General features: G+C 39.9%; 1 long non-coding RNA gene across 1 annotated transcript; it reads right to left on the bottom strand.

The window, feature by feature from the left end:
• Positions 1–7,864: 7,864 nt before the first annotated feature.
• LOC138198326 (uncharacterized) lies at positions 7,865–8,755 on the bottom strand. The gene is made up of 3 exons (XR_011178258.1): positions 8,401–8,755; positions 8,228–8,288; positions 7,865–7,944 (listed from the first exon to the last, which is right to left on the bottom strand). It is a non-coding gene; the product is annotated as an uncharacterized lncRNA (long non-coding RNA).
• Between the last annotated feature and the right edge of the window lie 851 nt (positions 8,756–9,606).

A 9,606-nucleotide genomic window follows, 5' to 3' on the forward strand; every position in this document is an offset into this window, starting at 1 on the left:
TGACTGCAATGAGCTCATCCCTGCCTCCCTCCCTCCCTCCTTTTTTCTCTCTCCCTCTTCCTCCCTCATTCGCTCTTCCTCGCATCCCCTCCTCACCACGTTCCTTCTCACGCACCCCCTCCAACTCTTCCAGGCTTTTATTTCCATCTTCATTTTTCATCACTTCTATGAATTCGCATGTGGCGTCCACTCTCTCCCTCCACCTATTCATCACTGTGTCACGCCAACTCTCTCTGTGTCTCTATTTATCTTATCTGGCCCCCTCTCCACCACCCCTTTGTCTTCATCTTCTTCTTTATCTCCCTCTGTCTTTAGTGACCACGCCCTGTCAGCAGCATGCTTCAATCATGACTGTCACTCTCATCGTTTCTCCTTGTTTGTTTTTTTTCCCATCATCATTTAGTCTTTTTCTTGTTTCTCTTTCCTCTCTTTTCTTCAGATACCCCTGGAGCCACCAGAGAGGTTGTAGTATACTGTAGAATACAAAAGCAGTTGCTTCTCCCACTTGACAATCAGACACACTCCCTTTCACACGTGTCTGCACACACACGCCTCGTTAAATTGTCATTCAGGGGTTGTCCAGCTGTCATGTAGCATGCTTTGGGAGACAACTTCTCTCTCTCTGTCTCACACTTTCTCACACTCTAGAAAATGTTTGCACAATGTTGTTCTACACGCATATATGTAAATATACTTGAATAAATACAAAAACTTAGTCGTAGTCGACTCACATTTGTTTTGCAGTGTTCAAACTCGAGCAGCAGATGGACACAGGGCAGGTTTGCATTAGTGGAATGGGCTGGTTTGATAAATGAGGGTTGTTGACTTGTGTGGTTAGAAAGAAAATGGAAATTAGTGAATAGAGAAGTGAGAGTGAGCAGAGAGCAAACCACTGAAAGAGTGCTTCTTCATGCACACTCAGTTTGATAAATTGTATTTAGTTTACTGTCTTGCCAGCCAAAAAAAGGAGTTCATATAGCAACAGTTTCAAGCTTGAATAATGGATATAAATAATATGCACAGCTTAATCCCTTCCTCAAGTGATTAACATTAAAAAAAAAAATCAGACATCTAACTTCTATTGTAAAAAATAAAGAAATTAATATTGGCACAAAATAAGAATTGCTGTTTGGCTCCAAAACTATTGGCACCAGGTTTATCTTACCAGCGGACATGATAATATACCATTTAGAGCAGTGCCTCTTAGCTGGTTCAGCCTCCGGAGCTCCATTCAAAATTTAATTTTTTTTTGTTGTTGTTTTTGCAGCAACATACACATTTGAAGCATTGTCTGCTACCCTGGCCACAACTTTGTTCTGTCAGAATCAGCTTTATTGGCCAGATTTCTTCAAAGTCTTCACTACACATATTATGTGACAGACATGGATGTGAACTTCATATTGACTGGGTTGTGGAGGCATACGAGGCAGCTATTCTAGTTTGCTTATTGTTTGTCTTATGGTTTTAATTTGGCGAACACATGCTGCATTGTTGTTTTAACCATATCCAGAGCCCATAAACCAAAAAGCAACCATGCAATTAATGATTATTTTTCTGAGAGACTGTCAAACAGTGTCAGAGATCTTTTTTTTTTTTTTTTTTTTTTAAATACAGAAAAACTCTTAAAGTAGTATACAGTGTCAAAAGGAAGACTCAAAGGTACCTGTCATTTGGTTTTCTGAATAAGATCACAGGTTCCCGCCATAAAAAAAATCCCCTCCAACCTCTCTTAAGCCTCGTTGCACAAATCCATCATTCTCAAATGGTTAACAATGGTTACCAATCACCCCTGTCAGTGTCAGCAGTGAGTCTCTGTCCTACAGCAAGCAGTGCTATAAACTCATTATATCCGTATTGCTTTATGGAAATATAAATCAGCAGCAGTAGTGGTCCCTGCTGGGGTGAGTGGAATCTATAAAATGTGAGCTTGAAAACGCCAGTCACGGACGGTGTCATAAAGAGCGTCTGAGTGTAAGGGCCCCCTCAGGGTTTAGCCATGCATAGCCACATTTCTCTTCAAACAGGAAAAAGCTGATAAAATGCTCGGCAGGCGGCGGCCAAGGATCTGCTGTGCTTTTATCTCCATAACATCGTGACATAACTCAACCCTAAACGGAACCAGTCCATCATTTGTCGTCGAGCTGGTGTAAATAAAACAATATTTCTCCTTCGGATGAACAATGAATTGCATCTAACGCAATTAAACATAAACACATGCAGACAAAGATTAGAGTTTAATACTTTGGGAAAGATACCTTCCGAAGATGCTTTTCTGCCGTAAGTAAGATGAGACGATTGACACCACTCTCATGTCTGTATGGTAAATATGAAGCTGCAGCTGGTTAGCTTAGAATAAAGAGGAGCAACTCTGTCTAAAGGTAATAAAATCCACCCACTCAAGCTCACCAACTACCATGTTACATCTCACTTGTTTAATCCATATGGACGTTTCACTGAGGTGAGGTCAAGAAACATAAATCCTCCATAAAACTATAATCAGTTGTCTTTACACTAGATGAACAAGCCATTGAAATGTAAATTGATCCGTTTTCTTAATTAGGATTTCAATTTCCATGTTTTCCTGTTTCTAAACAACTCTCTCTAAAGTTTTTTAACTGTTGAAATAAGGTTGTGTCTGACCTTAATTGAAAAATGTGTGACACTTCCTCCTGGTTACTAGCAAAGAAAATGGTCCCTGTCATCTCTCTTGCTGTTTATAAAATCACAGTCAAATGTGATTTAAAAGAAAGAGTGAATGCAATATCATACAACGGTAACACGCCTCAAATTGAATCCCCAAACTGATATCCCATGGATTTGCAAGTGTAATCTGCATTGATTTGGCAAGTTATTCCATTAAGCCGTTGGTACATGAGCTGCCGTAATTGCTTTCTATCTCAAAGACACACACACACACACACACACACACACACACACACACACACACACACACACACACGGAAACAGTATGTAAGTCATACACGTGGGGTGCATGTATAAGCAGTCTAAATGGTTTTCCAACAGAATATTGGGTGGGGAGCATTTATCTCTTTTTGGTGTTGAAAAAGAATCACCCGACTCATTTGGGGCCCATTCATCCACAACCACCTGATTTAGTGAGACTGAATCACCCTGATGTGAATTCTCAGAATAATAACTCGATGTGGTTTTAAAAGCAGTCGCCGGGCAACAATGGATGAATAAACACAAAGAGGGTTGTCATGCAATGACTGAATAAGTATGGCGGTAATCAGGGTGGTAATCAAGTTTGTCAGGAGATGAAGGAAAGACGGAGAAGGTTTTTTTTGTCAGGTAATGAGAATATTATGTAAAAGCTTTCTCTCAATCTGTCAAAGGGAGAGGAGGGTAGTGCAAGCAAAACCAAACACTACATTACATAATGATGAACTACTCACATTCTGTAACTACACACAAAGTCACACCCAACATTGTTTAGCTGGCGTCGCTGAATAAAACCGCTGTCACGTCATCTTCAAAATCAATAACAACAGAATCACCCAACGAAGGTATACTAAATACAGCACCAAATACCAGGTGCTGGATACCATCCATGGATAATGGAAAAACAAAAACAAAAGCGAGTAGAGTCAAGCCGAGCCAGTGCTGTCAGTGGAAAAAAGGCTTTTGGTGATCAACTGGCTTTTCTGTAGTGCAAATATTCGTGATTTTTAGCGGAAACTCTTGGATGAATTGCCACAAGACCTGGTCTGGACAAATTTACATTTGTTTAATACTTTAATACCAAAAACCCAGAATGCATTTAATCATAAAGTTTTATATTTCTTTGCCTCCTTACTTTTGATCTTCTAGTCAAAAACTAGAACACCTACAAGGCACTCTGAGAGCGTTTACCTCTGCCAATGCGAATAGTTAACCTCTTCTATAACATGTAACAACTGTGGAGATGTTATAATTGTACTGATTCTGGTTCTTCTCTATGAAACTACTGCCCCTGACGGCTCCATAACGCCTGCTTGCTGTATTAAGTTTGAGTAGGATCATGTGTATTCCAGTGGATTACTGGTACCTGTAAATGTGGACTGTGACATACAGTCATCATATTTGGAGCGTGGCCTTTGTTTTGTCACTCTTGAACTTCACTGCCATCTATTGGATTTTAAGCTGCAGTGCATCTATTAGGCCACGTTCCCTATCTCGCAATGTTAATGAAAGTAATTAGTGGATCCGACCCTTGATTTAGATTGCTCCAAAATGTAATGGGTGCTTCCTTGGCTGATGTTACATCCTTCCACCAAGTTTCATTAATATCAGGCAGGTACTTTTTCATAATCCTGCTGACAAACAAACCGAAAACACAACCTCCTTGGCGGAGGTAACAAAATTCAAAATGTATTTGTATTTTAAATTTACTTTCTGTTTTTTAAGATGAAGTTCCTAGAGGTTGTGCTTGCAGGAGATTGTCGTCCAATTGTCTAAACACACTGACAGTCGACAGCAGACCCACACCTCCAGTTTTTCTATGGTTTTAAAACCACATTGGAAAGGATTCTTTGTCTTGGTTCATTCTGATCATACAGCTCAACTACACGCAAAGCAAGTCACTCAGACAAAAGTCACAGTGGAGGTGGACGCTAATATTTAACTTACCCTCATAAATGGACTGGGTAGAAGATCATAAGAATCTCAGGACAATTCAGTGAAATTCAACAGCTCTGCAAACTACAGCTGCTAAAATGACCATGAAGTAGAATCAGCACATTTTTACCAACACTGTATGCTTTTTTTTCCCCAGGCTGTTGTATAAGAGTGAATTAGTTCCAGCTGAGGCAGCCTGACAGTAAAAGCTTTGTCTTCCTCCATCTTAATCCTTGCCACAATTACAGCCAGCAGAGTCCTGCCTTCAGACTGAGGGATCTGATAATGGGAGACTGACTCAGAGATGTAATCTGGATCCAAACCGTGACGTGCTATAATAGTAACAAGTGAATTTTTCTGCTGCACTCTGGACAAATTTGGAGTCAGTGAATCAGAAACGAATGTACTGTACAGGATTAAAGACAGGTGATTTAAATTGATGACCTCATATCAACACAAACAGACAAATACAATTTTGTATCAAGTGATGTGATTAATTTTGATTTTAAAACCAAAACTTTAAAGTTGTCTCAGATCAATGGACATTTTCCCACTAGACATTTTGACATGCCACAGCAGCAAAAAAAAACACATGGGTAACAAAATGCAACATGTCTGCCTTCTTTTTTGCTGCTTGTTTTAGTGTGAAACATGGACAACAACAGCATCCTTATGCCATCAATTCCTGTCAGACTGGCAGAGTCATTCTGACATGGTGGTGTCCATTACGGAGCATTTTAACAGCAGGTTGAGCACAAATATCACACTGGCTGAAAGGCTCATTGGCAATTATTACATTATATTTCATTTAGCTGACGCTTTTATCCAAAGCGACTTACAATAAGTGCATTTCAACCATGGGGGTACAAAACCCAGAACAAAAAAATGATCTATTTGTGGTTTCTTCAGACTGACAATAAATATCTGCTGGAGCAGTAAAGAATGAGCAGGGCATGTGGTTTTTTTGTGCCGGCTAAATGAGGTGTGGCAGTACGGATGTGTTGAGAATGCAGTTGAAGTTATTCAGAGGCCGTCTAACAAAATGCTCCAGCCAGTTAGGAACAAATATTCCAGCCACTCTGTGTTGAAATAAGAGAGCAAGGAAATTAGCTGTGTCTACAGGTCTGTGGGATCAGAGGGAGGCGGTTAGTGGGGCTGTTTGGTGAGACTGGACAGGAGAACCGACTACAGCGCTTCAGTATTGTCATCACCACCGACTATCCGTCACACTGTTCGGCTTTCTGCGACATTTTACTGTCCAACCTTTTTGGAGGGTATCTGTACTGTAAACTCTGAAACTGAGTGTTACCTTCAATATGTACAAATAACACTATAATAATGGCTTTGACTCTGACAATCTTGTCTGCAGCTCACAGACACATCATAAGGGTTAAAACCAGAGGTTTAGTTGGGCCTGAGTTCTCCGGGCCTGAGCTCCTGACAGACCATAACTTCGTGTCCTTCAGTATCACAGCGTGACCGACTCTTAAAACCTGCTTGTCGTGTGCTGAACAAACAAATACAGTCAGTCGCCTACCTTTCTTTCTTTTAAAAGAAACAGCAGCACCACACAGCGGCAGGATCCCCACTGTCTCCAAACTGAGAGAGGGGCTGCAGCAGCCTCATGAACTACACACATCTCCTGACTTGTCATTGTGATCTTAAGTAACCAAAACAAATGCTATCATACACAGCAGAGAACTAAGCTGCTGCCCAGATTCACAGAGAACTCATTGGAAAGAAGGTGGTCATGCTCAAAATGAATCCAATCAGTGCTGCCATTACACTTTCATTTTCTGCAGAAGTCTAAATATTGTTTCCTCAACAGATTCACAACATAGTTTCCTGGTTTATCAGGTGGATTATTACATGGAGTTTTTAGTTTTCCTGCCAAAATAAAGTAATATTTGCAGTTCTGACAATTCTGCAAGTATGGAATTTATCTGATCACATAAATAAATGAAGAATGAGGCAACAGACAGTGAGCCTCATCATGGAAACACATGAGCATTATTGACGCGTTAGTGGGGTCAGTGAAAAGATATGTCAATTTGTATGTATGGCAGGACTGTCAGTGTTTCCTGAACCATGAACTGAATGCAAATAATGACAGTTTAAAAATTGAAATAGCAAAGGTTTGTCACGGCAGTGTATTTGGATGAAGGCCTGTATATAGGATCACGATTGCCGATTGGTTTTCATTCAGCCAGTGAAGACTGAGAGAGCTTAAATAAGAATTAAGTGCAAATAAGGTTTTTGTCAATTTTTTTTCATTTCTGTGTAGTTTCCGAGTACCAGGTACAAAACTGGTGTTGTGGGTAAAAATCTGCATAATTTGCAGATTTGTCAGTCTCATTCTGTGAATATGAATCCTCTCTCACCCGCAAATATCTTTTGTGTGTCGAAACAAAAAGTTCACAGCCAATCAAATGGCTGACAGCCAATCAGCAAACTGTGACATTTAACCTTTAACCATTCGACATAAAGGTTGATGGAGTCAATAATCTCTAAAGGGGCTTGTAGCCAACATTATGGTTAATGTGGAGGTGAGTAAATATTTAACAAACATCTTTTATATGGGCTGTGGAATTAGGATTAATATATCATTTATGTTATTTGTCGCAGCTGAGTCTCGACAGCTAAATAGCTGAATTGTTTTGCTCAAGTTAGCTGCTGACTCAGGAGGTGAGGTAGCAGATAACTAAATCTAATGTTAAATAAAGTGAGTTCAGTGTAAATTGTGGGTGGGTGGGTGATACGTGGCTTACCTGATGACTGGGTCCCTGCTTCTGGTTATTTTGGTGGCTGGGCAGGAGTGAGCGAGGCTGGTCACGTCTATAGTTACTAATTCTCTGTTTTCTTCCGAAGACTCCAGCCTGTCTGCTGTAGTGAGTAAAAGACACACCACCAGCAATCAGTAAGGTTTTTTGTTAACACGTGCAGAGTAGAATGATTTCATCAGCTTTAGTGTAGTGATGTGGACATGTATGAGCTGTATATGTGAGCAGAGTGTACATACCTAGTTCTTCCCGCAGGACCATCCTGGGTGTCGCTTGGTGAAGTCAACTTTCTGTTTCAGCCTGCTCAGAATTAGACAGAGGAAAACACACTGTCATGAGCATAAAGCTTAATAACAGAAGCATTAGAGCTCGAGGATTTTCATAAACACAACTGCAAGTAACAAATTTGACCAAACTGTGGTCAAGCTTGTCACACTCAGTGTCTCTAACAAACAGGGGTAAACACACTTGCCCTCTCTCTCCCAGGACTGCATTCACAGCCACACTGGCTTCTTGACATGTTTCATCCTGCTGGTCTTCACACTTTCTACAGGGACAAAAACAGAAAGAAAACACAGTAAGAACACATACTACCACGGTGTACAGCTGTTAGGAAAGGAAAGATAAACATTAAGATAAACAGAACTATAAAAGACGTGTAAAGTTCATCACTGACTATGTATGGTTAAACAGAGGCCCTGTTATAAGAGGCTGATTATATTAACACTCATGCAGGAATCTTTGTCGACACCTGATCCACTGCTGCAGATCATGAGCGAGTCACAATGAAGATAAGAACATTTTCACCAAAGCAGTTAGAACAAACTTACTTTCAAGGAGACGTGAAGTGGACGAACAGCAGAAACAAGCTTGTACGCCACCTCTCCATCCCTAAACAGAAAAAAAACAACACAGGGACACATCTGAGAAAATAGAAACTGTGTGTGAAGATACAAAGGTTCAACAGCTGTGTTAACACGTGTGATTGTTTTAGCCTACTTACAATTCTCTAGCAGGACGAAACATCTGGACAAAGTTTTCAGTGATCCAGATTACTCCTGCATCGTTACACTGTCGAAAAAGACAAGAACAACACAGGACGGGTGATTTGACGGGTGTTGCAATGATGTCATCTGTCCACCAGGTGGCAGGAATCAGCCTCCATTGCCTAATTGCTAAATGACCTGCTGTGATGTCTGTGAAGGAAAAACACATCTGGAGAATCTACACACGGGTGAATAATCATAAAATGTCTGAGTGGTTCTGCTGAGGGGGACAGAAGTCAGCATTCAGGGGAAGGTTGGATGACTACAGTCCAACACGTGTGTAATGCATGAAATAATCAACTATTAATTTCCGATACAAATGGTTGCCAGATGTATCGATAATGAGTACAAATGTCTTCACTTATATATTTGCCCAGGTCGTCTGGGAATTCATTACTTAAACACATTGATATTTTATACAACTTTACAACAAATGTGAAAATGTTGTTACAACATTTTAATAAAAGGTCCTAAAAGTAGATTTTAACATAATTCGATACCAGGTTAATTTACTTCTCTACTTCAGTTATAGCAAGTTGTACAAGAGATCCGATTGGTCAGCTGTACATTTGGACCGTGCTCAAATCAGCATAACAGCACATCCTGTTTATCACTAGAAATACCACTGCGCCATCTCCACGGCAAATATATTGGAATTGAGTTTTATATAATACGCAATGTAATGTTTTTACTTGTTTTAGGTCGATTAAATGTGGCGAAGTCGCTCCTTGCACCGGTACCGTAACACCACGGATAGACGCGCAATTAAAATCCAAACAGAGGAATTGCCCCTCAATGTATTTACACTTTGATCACATATTTGATTTAGTTGTTAATTTGTTGCATAAATTTAGTGATACAGTACCGAAGTGCTTGTTAACCAACTTGTGTAATGTTGCTTTATTAACAAATAATCAATTTATGTAATCTTTTAGAATAAACTTACTTGTAGGCTCCTGTGGAGGGACTCCATGACCTTCTCTGCCTAACTTCACTTAATGTAAAAGTGGCCCCCCATGTCAAGCAGGAGAAAATATTCATTCAAATGAACTTCATTTGGACAGAACATTTTAAACACAAATGTAGCTCATAAAATTTTGTACATTTTTAAAACATTTAAATAGATTAAATGGTGGCAAGTAATGTAAAGTACAAAAAACTGA

Source organism: Embiotoca jacksoni, unplaced genomic scaffold (assembly GCF_022577435.1).
Source record: "Embiotoca jacksoni isolate LCO1_2020_lvr unplaced genomic scaffold, fEmbJac1.0.p SCAF_15, whole genome shotgun sequence".
NCBI lineage: Eukaryota > Metazoa > Chordata > Actinopteri > Embiotocidae > Embiotoca > Embiotoca jacksoni.